Source organism: Nuphar pumila, chromosome 1 (assembly GCF_984573655.1).
Source record: "Nuphar pumila chromosome 1, dmNupPumi1.hap1.1, whole genome shotgun sequence".
NCBI lineage: Eukaryota > Viridiplantae > Streptophyta > Magnoliopsida > Nymphaeales > Nymphaeaceae > Nuphar > Nuphar pumila.
The window spans coordinates 18,430,801-18,447,398 of record NC_143249.1 but is presented as its reverse complement, the minus strand read 5'-3'; positions in this window follow the sequence as shown (position 1 = coordinate 18,447,398).

Genomic DNA, 16,598 nt, shown 5'->3' with positions numbered 1-16,598 from the left:
TAGATGTGTTTGGCATGATCAACTTTTAGAAATAGATCCCTGCATTGTGTTTCTTCAACGAAAAAATATGTTTTCCGAGTTAGCTAGCGAAATTTTGAAGCGTATATGGCCATCAATTTTCAGATCGATGAAAAAACCCACCCACACCTCTGAATCTGGCAAGCGATCCAAGTGTCGATCCTCACAAAATAGCCCATGTAGATCATATCTACAGGGTCAGCTTTACCAAAAAGAAAACATGACAAATAAAAAGATTTGCTAACTCGTTTGTATGTATATGTTTTCTTGTTTGTTATTGTGCTGGCATGGAACATTTCCGGTGACACACTAGGTCTTTGCCGTTATAGGGTGGGGGGCATCTTAAGAGTTGCCTTGTTCTATAACAAAGTCCCCAATTCAACTTCATCTGTAGGAAAAATGTTTGCTTAAGCAAAGCAGACAAAACCCGACGAGGCCGAGGTGCAGAAGGACATAGCCAGCTGAGGCCACTCACCTCAGTCCATACAACACGAGTTTTAGAGTACACTAGCTATGCTGATGCTAAGACAATACCAGGGCACTATCTCATCTATTGCGAATTCTCACTGATGGATCACAGTGGGAACTGTCTACCGATGTATGCAAATCTAGCAGTGCTGCCTGACTATCGAGGAGTCATTGAATTCAGTTTACAGGTTGTACCGTGCTGACTACAAAGACGTCGGGCCATTGGAGATCAAGATTGTGAAGAGTGGTACATTTGATCAGATGATGGGCTGTGCCATATCTAAGGGCGGTTCTGTTGCTCAATACAAGCCTCCTATGTGTGTCAAATCTGCTTCAATACAGAGTTGTGTCTGCTCATTTTAGTCCAGGTGAGCAGATTACATAACAAGCTCTATCTTTCCAATAGAGACCTCTATGCACTTAGATCTTCAGATTTGCATATGTAGAAACAATTAGCTTGTCTTTGTGGTGACCAATGAACATGAGTTCTTCTTTGCGTGCTCAGTTACAATGCGTTTTTACCAAGTGGAATATGAACGAACAAGTGAAACATCAAATGAAATTGACTTGTTAGCTATCCAGACACATCTTAGTGATATAGATGTGGACATCATGTCAGGCTTATGCCTGAACCAAGGTCTAGGTCCGACTTGTTTTATAAATGGGTCGGGTTCCTAACCAGCTCATATCTTTTTTTTCTTCTTGTTTGAAACCTGCAGAAGGCATCCCTTGCTGCAAGGTCACAGCTGGGGTTACTCCCTTGTGGGCAGGGAAGACCTCAAGGGTTTTACCAATGTGTGGCCGATCCAATGTTGTTAAAGTCGGCTCAATAGGTGAATCAGATCAAATCAAATCATTTGTAAATCAACAACTTTTTGCCATCAAATGGTACATGCGACTCATTTGAAATATAAAAAATAAAAAATATTAAATTTTTTTTCATCCCCTTAAAAGATTATTAAAAACCCATCTAAATTGGCCCTTTTAGAACCACTGTTGGACCTATTCAGACCGATTTTAATAACATTGGGTCGATCATTGCGGGTTTTCCCTTGGACTAGCCCCTTGAAAAAACATATTGAATCTGATGTTTTCTTATTTTTATTTTTATTTTTCTTTTTCTTTTAAGACTGTCTTGAATTCGATGTTGTTGATAACTCGATACCGAACAGACCTGCCGTATCAAAAACGCCAATATCAAACTAAAACAAATGTGGTGGGTCTAGAGGGATATGTGGTCATAATCGGGTAAAAATATATGGTCAAATCCTGGTCCAAATCGGATCTAACCCAACTCACTTTACTGCAAATCTAATGTCAGAGGTACCTCATATCACAACGAGGACAGGACTCCATTTTGAGATTTGAGTTGGATCCAGATCCCAGAGAGAACCACTGTTCAGGAGTCAGATACAATGTTGGGTAAAGCATGACCCAATCCGTAATAATATCATAACCCAATTTCATCCCTAACCAAACCCTACTTAATGGGCTGAATGGCTCTAAAAAAACATCAGATATGGTTCTTTGGCAATCAAACGTCATATGGTCTGCAACCAACCATGAGTTCATCCCAACTTTTAGCTGAGTTTGTAATATAAAAGAAACATAAAAAACCTAGGATGTTCTGTTCAAATACCTTTGTCAGATACCACCTGATCTATTAAAAGGAATAACACTGAAACTTTTGAGAGAGGGAGGAGTCGAAATCAAAAGGGGCAGTAAAAAAGTTGGGTCTGGATGGTGCCCACCCTGACCCAACCTATAGCAGGGTGAGATGGGCAGTGTCGACCCTGATATTAACCTCTTATGTGGGATTTTCGGGTGTTGCCAAATGTGGCTCCACTTTATATATATATATATATAAAATAAAAAAAAACAAAGAAGCTAATGAGCTAGAAATCATAGATGCAAGCTGTATCTAGTCAATCTAACCTCATTGATCGTACTTGTCTAACGTAAAAAAATTTGGCACATTGTGAGTAGTTGATTTTTAAAAGCTTAATTACTTATCATAATCAAATGATTCAAAACAAGTTTTCTACTAAACAATGAAGATGACATCCGTAATATTTGATTTACAAAAAAATGACTTTTTAAAAAAGAGTGACTTCATTGGTAGCCAATATTTACCCATATAGGTATTTTAGTACATATGAATATAATGATGGATTTACGGAGGTTCATGTTTAAATAAAGAGCAAGAACATAAGAGGTGCCCCAAGTAGAGCAGGGACAAATTCATATTTATTAAGCTTTTCTGCTCAAAATTTACAAAGATGATGAGACAGGGGCGCCTACTTCAAGAGGCTGTCCAAGAGCAGCCTGCCGCCCTCCTGCTGGTCCGCCACGGACTCCAGCAGCCCCCTCTCCCCCTCCACACTCCCAAAGTACCCCTTTCCGTCAGAGAACCCACCGCTGGAACAGGAAATGCTCGCCTCTCCTCCTCCGGGGAGGCCGTTGTCCGCCGGAGAGTAAGTGCGGTTGATGACGACGATGGCCAGGAGGAAGAGGGCGGTGGAGACGAGCAGAGGGGAGAAGAAATTGAGGATCGTGAGAAGGCTGGGGGCGACCTGGACGAAGGCCACGAAGGACACCACGAGGAGGACGGCCGAGAGGATCTGGAACTTGAACCTCATGAGGGTCTCCGTTAGGGCTTCCGGGATCGCCATGGAAGAGAAAGAGAGAGAGATATTGTCCGACCCTGTCTGTGCTGTGCTGCTTACCCGGCGGTACTTGGTTTTATCGCTAACTTCTATTACTAAAATGCCCTTGTCTGGAAAGTAATGGTTTTATCGTATATTACTTAAACACCCTTCGCTTTTGTCGATAATTATTGCTATAACAGTTTATTAGAAAATTTAGGTAATAATACCCAGTATCTCGCTGTCGGGAAGGCGCTGTTTTATGTTGGATCTGAACCGGATCGGGATGAGTGTGGACCGGATCCGGATTAGATAACGTAAACCACGTCCATCAGTTTTTAATTATTTTTTTTTATATTGTTTACATTAAAAATAGTAGACCTTAAGTTCCTAATCAGAATTTGGATTGGACCCTAATCTGATATCAAATTTCGTAAATCATAAGGGGGTCCATATACCACTCAGAGTCTGTAGGTCAAACCTTAATAGCTAATTGGACCCATTTCATTATGCCTGAGCCTAAGTCCTATCAGGTCTGGTTTTGGTCGTAATATGCTCATATCTGATCAATTGTCCGTTCTACGTGTCCGTGTCTCACTGAATTTTGGATTTCAGTGTGGGTGTCTGTCAGATCGGGTCTAACCCAAGTGGTCATAATCATAGTAACTAGGATTGACGTTCGATACGTCAGTTTGGGCTTGGGTCGGACCTGTTAGATAGAGCCTGATGAGGCAAAGGGAAAAACCGATGCTCCGATAGCTTCCCCATTAATGTCATTCTTTTTAACCCGGACCCAAGGGCGATAGGTTCACTGTTCGGGCTGGGTCAGGCCTGGGTCTAATTGTGTTTGGAGCCGAATAACCTGGTGTCCCTTGAATTCAGACCTACTCAAGCGGGTCCCATGTATCTGATCCGAAAGATTCAAGTTTTAGTGGACCAAGACCCACTAAAATACTTAAAAAAAAAACTTAAAAATAAATTATCAAGCTTAAAAAATACTTAAAAATAAATTTGTAAAGAAAGTGAGCCAGCCCGTGATCGGCTCGCCAAGTTCAGCTCATAATGAGATTGGGCACGACTTGGCTCGTGATGAGCTAACAAGCTGAGCTCGAGCTGGGGTGTTTCCTTAACAAGCCGAGCCCCGACTGACCCAAGCTCGGCTTGTTTCCCAGCCCTAGCCTCGCGGTTGGGCTTAGCCGCTTAGTAGTTTTCATGAGTTGACACCAACGGGGAAGGGGGGACTACGCTTGTCTGGTAGAAGCAGCTAATGCACGTCACATTCTGTTGGGACGTTGCAGGTTCAAAACCCATGGGTATAGTTGTATAACTCAAAAAAATAAAAAAGTTTTCATGTGTTGTCACCACCAAATAAGTCAAGCTCTTTAGACTAATGCAAAAGAGAATAATCCGGACTACTACTCACTAGGATAGGATGACGTACATGCTAGCCAGAGGCTTGGCCTCACTCAAAACCAGTGTTGTCATCATTATCGGTATAGGTCCTGTATGCGCTTGGCCAACGATTCAGGTGAATCGGTCGATACCGATACTTAAGTGAATCGTTATGAATCGACTAAAAAATAATTAAAAAATATTACATAAGGTTATTAAAATAATATTAAAAATAATTTTAATCAATTTTTATATTTATTATTAATAACTGATTCAAAGGTAAAGCATATGGATTTTATACCGATATAATGCGTATCGACCGATACGCACCGGTACTGACAACATTGCTCAAAACCATGTGGAATTCATTCCCACTTGTTAAGGTCCAAGCGTTTTTATGCTTATAGGTTACCGTGCAATTATGCAGCAGGCCTCTTGTTTTGTTGAAACAATAAGTCATTTTTAAATTCTAAAATTGCGAAGGACAATTTGTATTTTATTTTGGTTAATTTACCACAAGCCGTCTAAATTATCAGCTATTTAAAATAAGCCATTAATGTTTTCTGTTAAACTTGCTATTCTTTTTTCTTATGACCAAAACCTTCACCAAGAACTAGGCGCTTACTAGCGAGGTAAAACTCTTGGTTAAAGACACAACTGCTACTTTTACATATTATGTTTCAAAAGAAAAAATTGCTCTTAAATTCACTTAATAACAAAAAAACTAAAATGCTCTCATTGTTGATTTTTTTTTTTATTTGAAGAAACCACTCCCGGCACAGAATCATGCCATACTTACGATCTCTGTCCATATCGACGTAAAACTCCGAGAGCTTACCCCTCAATCCCAGAGAGTCGCCAAGCTTCGGCTTAAGCAAGAGAGTGACTTACGCCCATGTGATTTAAACCTAGACTGCCATTCAAATGCTCTAGGCCCCATCCCACTAGGTCAACCCCCTTGGGTTTGGTCTAGTGAGATGGGGCCTCCCTCTTTGTTGATTTGTTCAATAAAAGACCTTAAAAAGACATATGATGAGCTGTTTAATTAAGCAAATACATAACTAGCATTTGTTACTTCAAGCAGGTACTTGTAGTGCATTCAATTCAAATAAGGTAGGTGATTAAATGTAATTGCATAAATGTTAGGTTGCTTTTTGTAAATATTGGATATGCATGTGGGTTTTGCATAAATTAACTGTTTTATTTTTCCACATGTCCGTGCAGCTTTTGTCAGAAGCCACCGACAAAATGACGTGGTAATCTTTTGTCTTCAAGGACGGACTGGACGGAGGTTTTATGAAAACTTGCAAGGATTCCCGTTTGAAAACAAAAATTACAATGTAGTAGGGGGGCCAACTGAAAGTTTCACATCCCTCAACGCCTTCAGTTGTTGCCGAGTAGTCGAGTACCATTTTGTTCACATACCAAAATATCGTTTGATATTTTGGAAATATCGTGTTTTTCTAAGTCCATCTGATGATCATGAAAATACCATGATATTTCCAGAATATCAAATTTTTAACATGATAGAAAACTTTTAAAAATTTTAAATTATTAGATTTTAAGGGGAGTTAAAGATAATGTTTTTGTTCTTTGGGAAGCGGTTAGAATTTCCAGCCAAAGGCATTCCTTGCAGAAGCCTTGAAAGTTTTCATTTGTTTTTTTGTTTTCTTCAAATGCAGGGTGGTTTTTGTCTATAGCTAAGAGATTAGGTGCACTGTGGTAACATACACTTTCTTTAGTGTATAGTTTAAGGGAAAGGGCATGAAAAGGGAATGAGAATAAAGGCTGATACTTTCCTTTTGGACTCGAGCAAGTAATTAGTATCTCAAAGCCTTAATCCTTTGCTGTTTGTTTGTTTCTTTCCACTAGGGTTATTCCTCTCCTCAAAGATGAGAAACGCATTCGTATTTTAATTTTCTTTTTTTTTTGGCTATTAATAAAATGATCAGGTTATTCCTCTTCTCAAAGAGGAGAAATGAACTTTTATATTTTAATATTCTTTCTTTGCTTGTCGTTAAGCTAGGGTTATTCCTCTTCTCATAGTGGAGAAAAAAACTTGTATTAAAATATTCTTTGTTTGCTTAGTATTTCAGTTGAACCTATGAAATGATGAGAAAGACTTGGCCCAATTTTTTCACGGAAAAAAAAAGGTTGTCATAAAACTTTAAGAAAAAAGAAATTAAGTTGGCCTTAAGAAGGGGTATGGCGTAGTGGGGTGGGGGGCTTGGCTGCTAGATGGACAGTCAAGGTTCGATTCCCATGGGCATCACCCCTCTGCGCAAGCCAATGCGTAGCATAGGTCCTAGGGGCAGGGGGCCTAGCATCGAAGTTTTACGCTGCTGGCACGAGGACAGTCTTCGTGCCGGGTGCAGTTTCTTAGTATTACAAATTAAAAAAAAAAGGTTTGCCGGATGAGGTACCTTTGTGTTTGAATACTAAAACTATGTTTCAAGTATCTCATATCAAAACAATGAGAAATTTAAGTTCGATAGGACCAGATCTTCAGCTCAGTTGTTGGTCGGATGGACCAGCTTGCCCAGTTTGGTTGAGCAGGGTAGGCCAACTTGGGCATAGATAGGTCTGGCAAGGGCTGCCAACTTGACCCAACATGAACCCAGATCTCTCGGTATAGGAAAAAGAAGAAGAAAAAGCTGACCCCAAATGTGATTAGGGTTGATCTAAACCTGACCTGAGTGAGTAATATGTGGGTCAGGTTTGAGCTATGATTTTTTTCTGATATCCAACCCAATCTTACTGAGCTGAGTGTTTTTTTGAATATTTGTATGCAAAAGAATATATTTTAAATGCCCTCTATATTATGTGGGTTGGATTGGGGTTTTATTTTCTCGACCCATGTTTTTTTAAATAAATTTTTTTTTGTAAAAAATTATTTTAAAATAACCTTTATATTATGTGGGTCAGGCTTGGGGTTTTATTTTCTCTTTCAAACATAACCCAGATCCGAGTCATGTTAGGTAGGTTTTGGCGCACCCTGATGGGACACATATAGATGCCTTTAACATCCTGGCTAGGCTAGGGTTGACTATGATTAGTCACATGACATGGGACGAGCACAGCTTGAAAACCATGGAGAATGTCACATGATGGCTTGCCTGGTGGGTGTACTTCGTGGGCTAGGGCACCCAGTAGGGGTTTAATGAGAAAAAGAAAAAAAACAATGTATGAGTTTTTTTGGTTAGTTTTGAGATTCATACTCATGCAAATGTGATAATGAATCTCATTAGCAATGGCTAACCAAACATAAAAAAAAAAAAAAGAGTGGTGAGAAACCAACCGACTTGTGATTTCTTATTCACATGACTCCAAATCAAATTTGACTGGCAGCATAGCGACAAACGTTAAAAAATGGCAAAATCTCGTTTTTCAAAAACTTGTGAGAAATTAATTTTTTTTTCATAAATCTTCCATTTTGTTGACAAAATCTCGACAATAAAAAATAAATTAAAAAATATAAAAAGTACTTTTATAAGAAAATATTAATAAAAATTATTTACAAATGCAAATACATGGTTTTTTCACGATAAATAGCTGTTTAAAACATAAATATCGCATTTAAATTGCAGTATTTATGTTTTTTCATAAATCTTGCGATATTTTGAAAATCTCGTGAGAATTTGCCGTTTTAAACTTTTAAGCAATTTCTTGCGATATTATCGTGAGATTTAAAAATCTCACGATATTTTTCACTATGACTGGTAGTCACATGTGGCGCAACAAATCAAACTTAGTGTTTGAGCCTCATAATTGAAATAAAGGAGAATGGTATGAATGGATAACGAAGAAATCAATATGCAGCTTCTATCCCTTTCAAGGTTCTCTTCCAAAAAAAACAAAAAAAAAAAAAAACTCTTGGTAGGGAGTAAATTAAAGTTCGCTCCATCCCTCACTTTTACCGATGGGTGAATGGAGAGGGCAGATCGTGTCATACTGGATATAGCTGGTCATAAGTTATACTTAGGGGTGTCAGAGAGTCGGGTTTGACCCAGACCCAACCCATATCAAAGCCTACAGGGTCAGGGTTTGGGGATAAATAAGACCTGATTAGAATTCAGGTCAGAGCCAAAGGGTCCGATTAATACATGAAGCCAGTATGGTTTGTGAAATTTTATACGACACCCAGGCCCAGGCCTGACCTGCATGAGTTCCGATTAAGATCCTCAATTTTTCAATGTAAAAATGATAAAAAAAATATTATTTTACCAGGTATGGTCTGGGTCTGGTTCATGTAGTTCTTATAAGATCCGCGTATGGTTTATTTTATGGTGGATCTGATTAGACCCAGGTCTGAAGCTGGTACCGTCATCTGAAATCTGTTTAGAGTCTGGTTTCACCTGGGTCCTAACCAAACCTGACCCCTTGACACACCTAGTTATACTCAATCCCCCACTGATGGAGATGTGTGAATCATTTTGAAAACAATTGTGAATGGACATATTTGGATTTGAAGCTAAATCGAACTGAATAGGCCAAATTTTCAACCAGAAAATAATGTCACAAAAATATTAAAATAATATTTAAAAAACACTTTTTTTTTTAATTTTTACAAAATTAGCCAAATCAAGCTTGTACCATATTGATTCCTGGCCCATATGATACGAGTCGGCCGATTCAAGCTGATTGGCACCAATACTCATGACAACATATTGGGCCTGACATCTCACTTCAGAACTATGATTTTTCCATTAAGTGAGATGTGTGGTGGGGATTGAATGTAATTGATGGATTGGTTATGACATTCAGTATATATGACCTGATCTGCGTTTGTAGCTGAAGGACGCTAGCACATTTTCCAAAAAGGATTGCCTTAGCTGAAACTCCAAAAATTTCATGGCTATAAGCAAGAACATTGTTGAATTTGTTGAAGTATAATGTGCCCTATTTCTTTAGCCTTTTTCAGGGTCCTGAAGAACCTTGAAGTGGCTAGTTTATGTGAAGGTTGAAATGAACAAACAACCAGCATGAACTAAAATGATGGGCTGTGGTTCCCAACATAGAGGTTATTATTGTCTTAACCATCAAACTAGGTGTGTTTTCATATCCATATCCAGGAATGATGTGTTTGATGAAAATGCCTTCCCTTTTAAAAATCATCACATTACTTCCCTTGAGCTTAAGTCCTCGAGTTTCTTAAAGGGATCTCATGTAGAGCCACCAACCATTCTTCTTCCTGTATTCAATTTATCACCAACAGGCGTTCATGATCATGAACCTATCACAGTTGAGTCTTCAGACTATGAGACTAGTAGTAGCAGCAGCCTGAGTTCTCCGCCTTAAAACTAGCCAAGAACCTAAGGTTCAACCTACTGTACCTGCTCACACTCACCCCGTGGTTACACATTTTCAAGATGGTACCTTAAAATCCAAAAATTTTTTCAAGCCACAAAACATCCTATTCCTGAAATCTTTCTCACCTTTCTCCGAGACAATAAAACCATATCTCTCAAAGAAGCCCTTAATCATCCTTAGTGGAAAGAGGTCATGAGACTTGAATATAATGCTCTTATGAAAAATCATACCTAGACTTTAGTATCTCCTGAAAAAGCTATACATGTAGAGTGTAAATGGGTTTTTAAGATAAAGCGGCATGCCGATGGTACCCATGAAAGGTATAAGGCACACCCGGTTGCTAAAGGGTAGAATCAACAAGGAGGATTAGAATACCTTGAAACCATTAACTCTGTTGCTCTGTCACATAGATACACCATATTGGTAGTCGTATCCGACATGGCTCGACACAGGTGCTGGTAACGGACGCAGCACGGGTATGTATTGATCCGGGTCAAGTTAGGTCCAACCTTGACCCAACTGCTCTTCCTCCTCTTATTCTTCTCGCTGCATTGAAAGGGCGAATGGCTATACCCTTCTCCTTTTATAAGGTAGGTTTGGATATGGATCTTAATATAGATTCATATCCAAACTCTCTCTTTCTTTTATATATATAAATAGTTGTGTATCTGTATTTTTATTTTTTGAAATTGTTGTGTCGTACCCTTTATACATGTACTCATGTGACATAGCCCTGTTGTGAAACCTACAAGCATTAGATTTGTGTTGTCCGTTGGTATGAGTAATGGTTGGATTATAAAATAGTTGGATATTTAGAATGCTTTTCTACATGGTTATTTATTAGAACAAGTCTATATGCAGCAACCTCTTAGGTTTCAAGATGCTTGATTTGCTAACCATGTTTGTAAACTTAAAAAGTCTCTCCATGGACTTAAACAGGCTCCTCGAGTTTGGTTTTCTCGGTTGAGCTTATATCTTTTGCAGCTGGGTTTTACAGGAGACAAAAGTAACATATCATTATTTGTTTTAAAAAAATGAGAGTTATTTGTTTTAAAAAATGAGAGATTTACTTTATATACCTTGATTTATGTTGATGACATCATTATTATTGGCAACTCTGAGATGTTTATTGACTGATTTATTACAAGATTGGAAAAGGAATTTGCCTTGAAGGATCTAGGATCTTTACGTTATTTTCTTGGTATAGAAGTTAATAACAAAGATCCCAGTACAATTCTGTCTTAGCAAAAATATATTTTTGAGCTCTTAAAAAAGGTTTCTTTGCAAGGAGCAAAGCCAGTCTCCACGCCGATGGATCTGGGTCCAGCTCTTTCAGCTTCTTCTGAACCAAAATTCAAAGATTCCACCTTGTACCGAAGTATTATGGGAGCTTTTCAGTATGCAACTATGCCGAGACATGACATTACTTTTGCAGTCAACAGAGTTTGTCAATATATGCAGCATCCTATAGAATCTCATTGGATGGTTGTTCATCAAATTAACATTTATCTATGCAGACTGGATCGGTTGCCCCAGATAATCGGTGTTCTACAAGAGGTTGTGCAGTTTTTCTGGTGCCCAACCTCATATCCTGGAGCTCAAGGAAATAAGCCACAGTTTCTCGATCTAGCACTGAGTCTAAGTACAAAGCTCTCGCTGACACAACTGCTGAAATTATATGGCTTTAATATCTTCTATAAGAGCTTAAAATTGGAATTCCTGTAACACCTATTTTATGGTCTGACAATCTTAGAGGCTCTCACTTTAAGGTACATCGGAGCAAGCACATTGAAATTGATATACATTTCTTGAGATAAGATTACAAAGGGTCAAATGGTAGTAAAGTACATTTGTACGAAAGATCAAGTGGGTGATGTGTTAACCAAGCCTAAGCCTCTCACAACTCAATGACATAAGAAACATATTCAACAGGTACATATACTAACCATCACCAAATAAAATAGTTTCCACAATTGGCCCACCCGTAACAAACAATTTCACCACAGGAAGGATATCTGATTCCCAACTATAAGCCAAGAAGCCTCGGAACATGCTGTCCAAACCACTTTGCAAACCTTGTATGATTCATCATCATGATAAGATAGATTTCTGATTGACCAAATCTTCCAAAAGGAACATATGAAAAACTATAGCCCAACACTTTTTTTTATCCAGGATTGAGCAAACTGAATAGAATTCCACCATTTAAGTTCCCAAGAAACAACCGTATGTGGAATTCTCCTTCTGCCTAATTTATAGAATACAAATTTCCAAACAGCTTGAACCACATGGCATGTGAAAAAAATATGAGAATGGGTCTCCTCCTCCTTACAACACAAACAACAACGGTTCAGAAAAGAGAAACCCAATGTACAAAGTCTGTCCTATGTCAATAATTTATGAGTACATGCAAGGTAAACAACCCAGCACAGGTACCTTTTGCCCAAATGAGCTTAGACCATGGTTGCTGAACTGCATCTTTCCTCAGAGATTCCCAAATCATTTTCCTGGGTAACAAAGACGCATCACAGGTACCTTTCCACCATAATTGGTCCCTTGAGAAATAGAGAATGAATAGAAACACTGCCATATAGAATCCAGAGACGGAAATGGAGAATACATACATGAACCAAAAAATAGATAAACCTTCATACTAATGCACCATGCACTTTTCAATGTACATTTTGTGATTTGAATAAAAAAATTGTGATGCATTTAGCTTGCCAAAAGGCACGCATAATGTTGAAGTATCTGCAAACGTGGTTGCTACTCAAAATGGAGATGTATTAGTGCAGCAGCAAAATGAAATCTTTATCTTTCTTGTGTAATTGGTTCTTTAATTGTTTGACTTATTGACCATAGTAGACGTTGTTTATTATTGTATCCTGCATTTGGCCAACCACCCTGACTCAGATTATAGCCATAGATGTTATACATGGTTTTCTGTTAATTTTTCATGATATCATTTTCTTATATGTGGGTTTCCATCAGTTAATTCAAGATGTTTAATTTCCATATCTCATTGTGTACCATGCCCATTTTTCTCTCCATAAAAGTGAAACGTTCTGGTATTGCCAGTTCTGGACTTTTAACCATTAAAGCTTTCATGACCAGTCTCAAATACTGGAAGCGCTTGGTGCAACAGTGGAAAGAGGCAGACCAGTCTCCATTACTCACAAAGATCATTTTGTCAATGTTGCAAGGAGAAGAGCCGATCAGAAGCAAATGAAATAGCACGAAGACTTCAGGAAACAATGAAAGTAGGAGAGAATGGGTTGAAAGAAACTCACAGATTTTTAATGTGGTTCAGTTCCAGTTAGGGAACCTACGTCCATGATACCTCTCTATCATTCAAGTCTTTTCTCGAGAGAGGTTTTCATTTATATATAGTTTCTCTACAGATGGATACATCTTTGGATAGTATACATACAGAAGGATTCACTTTTTGTTTTACGGATCTGTCATCTTTATCTTGAGGATATCCTTTGCTGCAATCTTGATCTTGTAAACTGCTTTTATCATATTTGGCTTTATCTTGAAGAGATCCTTTGCTACACGTTTTGAGGTTGTCCACATTTGATGGACGGTTCTCATTTGATTCTCTAACAACCCCCCTCAAGTTCAATGATGGTCTCATCACATTGAACTTGTTGCAGAGAAAGTTGTGCCGATCCGTGTATAGTGGTTTGGTGAGAGCATCAACCAACTGATCTCTAGTAGAGATGTATCAAACTTCGATTTCCTTCTTTGCTATTTTATCTCTGACAAAGTGAATGTCGATTTCAATGTGTTTGCTTTTGTTGTGATAGATTGAATGAGATGCCAAGTATGTTGCTCCAATGTTATCACACCACACAACAAGAGTTTTAGAGATGTGGATGTCTAGATCTTGCATTAAGTATTTGATCCTGCAGACTTCCACAACGCTATTAGCTAGAGCTCGATATTCAGATTCTGTACTGGATCTAGAAACAGTTGCTTGTTTCTTTAAGCTCCATGATATGAGGTTGGGTCCAATGTAGACAGCATATCCTCTCGTGGATTTTCTGTCATCTGGATTGCTGGCCCAATCTGCATCAGAGTAGATGTTTAGAGAAAAATCATGCAATCTTTTTATAACAAATTTGTAATCCAACGTTCCCTTGAGATATCTCAAAATCCGTTTTACTGATGTCCAATGTAGATCTGTAGGAGCATGCATGTATTAACATACTCTATTGACTGCAAAGGAGATATCAGGTCTAGTTAAGGTAGCGTATTGAAGAGCTCCAACAATGCTTCTGTAAAGAGACAGATCTTTGAATGCTAAGTTTGAGTTGACATTCAACTGAGGGGTTGTGGCCACAGGAGTTTTGGCTGATTTGGTGTCCATCATGTTGGTCTGGTTTAGGAGTTCCCAAATGTACTTTTGTTGTGACATAAAGATTCCTTGAAAAGAGAAATCAGTTTGAATTCCCAAAAATTAATGCAATATGCCCAAGTCTTTTAGAGTGAATTTCTTCCCAAGCCTGCAAATAAGTTATTGAACAAACTCTGAAGAATTCCTTGTTATAATGATGTTATCAACATATATAAGCATAAAAACAATGTGCCTATCATTTATTAGCACAAATAGCGAAGTATCGGTTCAGACTCTCTTAAAGCCTAGGCTTTGAAGAAAAACAGTTAGTCTGGCATACCAATCTCGAGGTGCTTGTTTGAGTCCGTGTAAAGCCCTTTGAAGTTTGCATACATGTCCTGGTGTTTTGTAATCTTCAAAACCAGAAGGCTGCTCCATGTAGACTTCTTCATCAATATATCCATGTAGGAATGCATTTTGCACATCCAATTATTTTATCTCCCAATTGTTTGCAATGGCAAGAGCAAGAACCAACCGTATAGTTGTAGGTTTGACGACGGGGCTGAATGTTTCAAAATAGTCTACCCCTTCATGTTGACTGAAGCCCTGGGCGACAAGTTTGACTTTATATCTTTCTAGTGACCCATCTGCCTTCCGTTTTATTTTGAAAATTCATTTACATCCGACTATATGTTGATCACGAGTTCGAGGAACAAGGACCCAAATGTGATTTTTACTAAGAGCATTGATTTCATCTTCCATGGCCTTTTTCCAATTTAGATTTTGAATGGCTTCTTTGAAGGATACATTTTCTTTGTCATGAGTCAACAAGGCAATGTAGGTCGAACTGAGTCTATGTTTGGACGTGTTGAAGATTTTGGGTTTCAACGTCCCATCTTGGAAGCGAGTAACCATATGATGAGTTCTTATAAGAGCATTGTTTTCTTCAGCAAAATGGGGGTTGGATCTATTTTCCTCTTGTTGAGTATTATCTTCTTCTGGTAGAGTCTGAGATTTTTTCCTTGATTCTTCTTCGATCATTGGTCTCTCATCTTGAGAGTTATTGATATGTTATTCAAAAAATCTTGGAAGTGAGATAGAAGGATTGAACACGATAGGTGTTTGTGCATGTTCACCTATGGACTCTTTACTCTTAGAATGAAAGGGAAAATCTTTTTCATCAAACACGACATGTCTGGATATAAAAATTCTTCTTGATTTGAGACTCATGCAAAAGTACCCATGATGTTTAGGAGCATAGCCCAAGAAAACACATTTTTCAGATCTGGCTTCTAATTTGTGTTTTTTGTAGGGTCGAAGATACGGATAGCAGGAACATCCAAAAATTTTAAGAACCTCATATTTTGGTTGAGTATCAAAGAGACTTTCAATGGGGGATTTTCCATTCAGGATTTTGGAGGGAGTTTTGTTGATGAGAAAGCTAGTTGTATTAAAGGCATAGGTCTAATAATTTAATGGAACTTTGGCTTCAATCATCATGGATAAGCCAGTTTCAACGATATGGCGGTGTTTTCTTTCAACGGCTCCATTCTGCTCAGGAGTATGAGGACAAGTAATTCTATGTCCAATTCCATGGGTTTCTAAAAATTTAGAAAGAGGTTGATATTCACCTTCCCAATCAGAGCGAATAGCTTGAATTCTTTTGCCAGTTATCAGTTCAACATGAGCTTTAAATTTTTGAAAAACGGGTAAGACATCATATTTTTGTTTGATCATGTATAGCCAGACATATTTTGAAAAAGCATCAACAAAGAGCACATAATATTGGTATCCACCAGCGCTCTCAACAGGGGAAGGTCCCCAAACGTCTGAATAAACTATTTTAAGCACTTGTTTGACAGAAGTAGAAGAATTAATAAAGGAAAGTTTATGACTTTTGGCAGTCTGACATGCTTTACATATCTTAATATTGGTGACATTTTCAAAAGGTAGACCAAATTTTTTAATAATGTTCACAACTGTACTAAAAGCAGGGTGACTCATACGTTTGTGCCAGAAATAAATCGATGCCTTTTCTGAGGAATTAACCTATTTATTTGGCTTGAGATCCATGGTGTAGAGACCTTTCTCACTTGTTCCTTGAAGGAAGACTTTCTTTGACGCTCGATCCTTCACATAACAGCAAGAGGGGTGAAACTCAAAGTAGACTTCATTATCTTTGGCAAACTTTTGCACAAATAAAAAGTTCTTTGTAATTTGAGGAGCATGCAATATATCATTCAAAACAAATTCACCAACAAAAGTAGAACCAATGTCTACAACCCAGTAAAGAATAATTATAAGCAAATAAACACTTAAACTTGCAACTGTAGTGAGCTCTAAGCCCCTAGTCTTAGTTTAGTTTTCGACACACCACATAAGTTGGTATATTTTATTTACTCTCATTAACTGTCTCGATGCTTTCT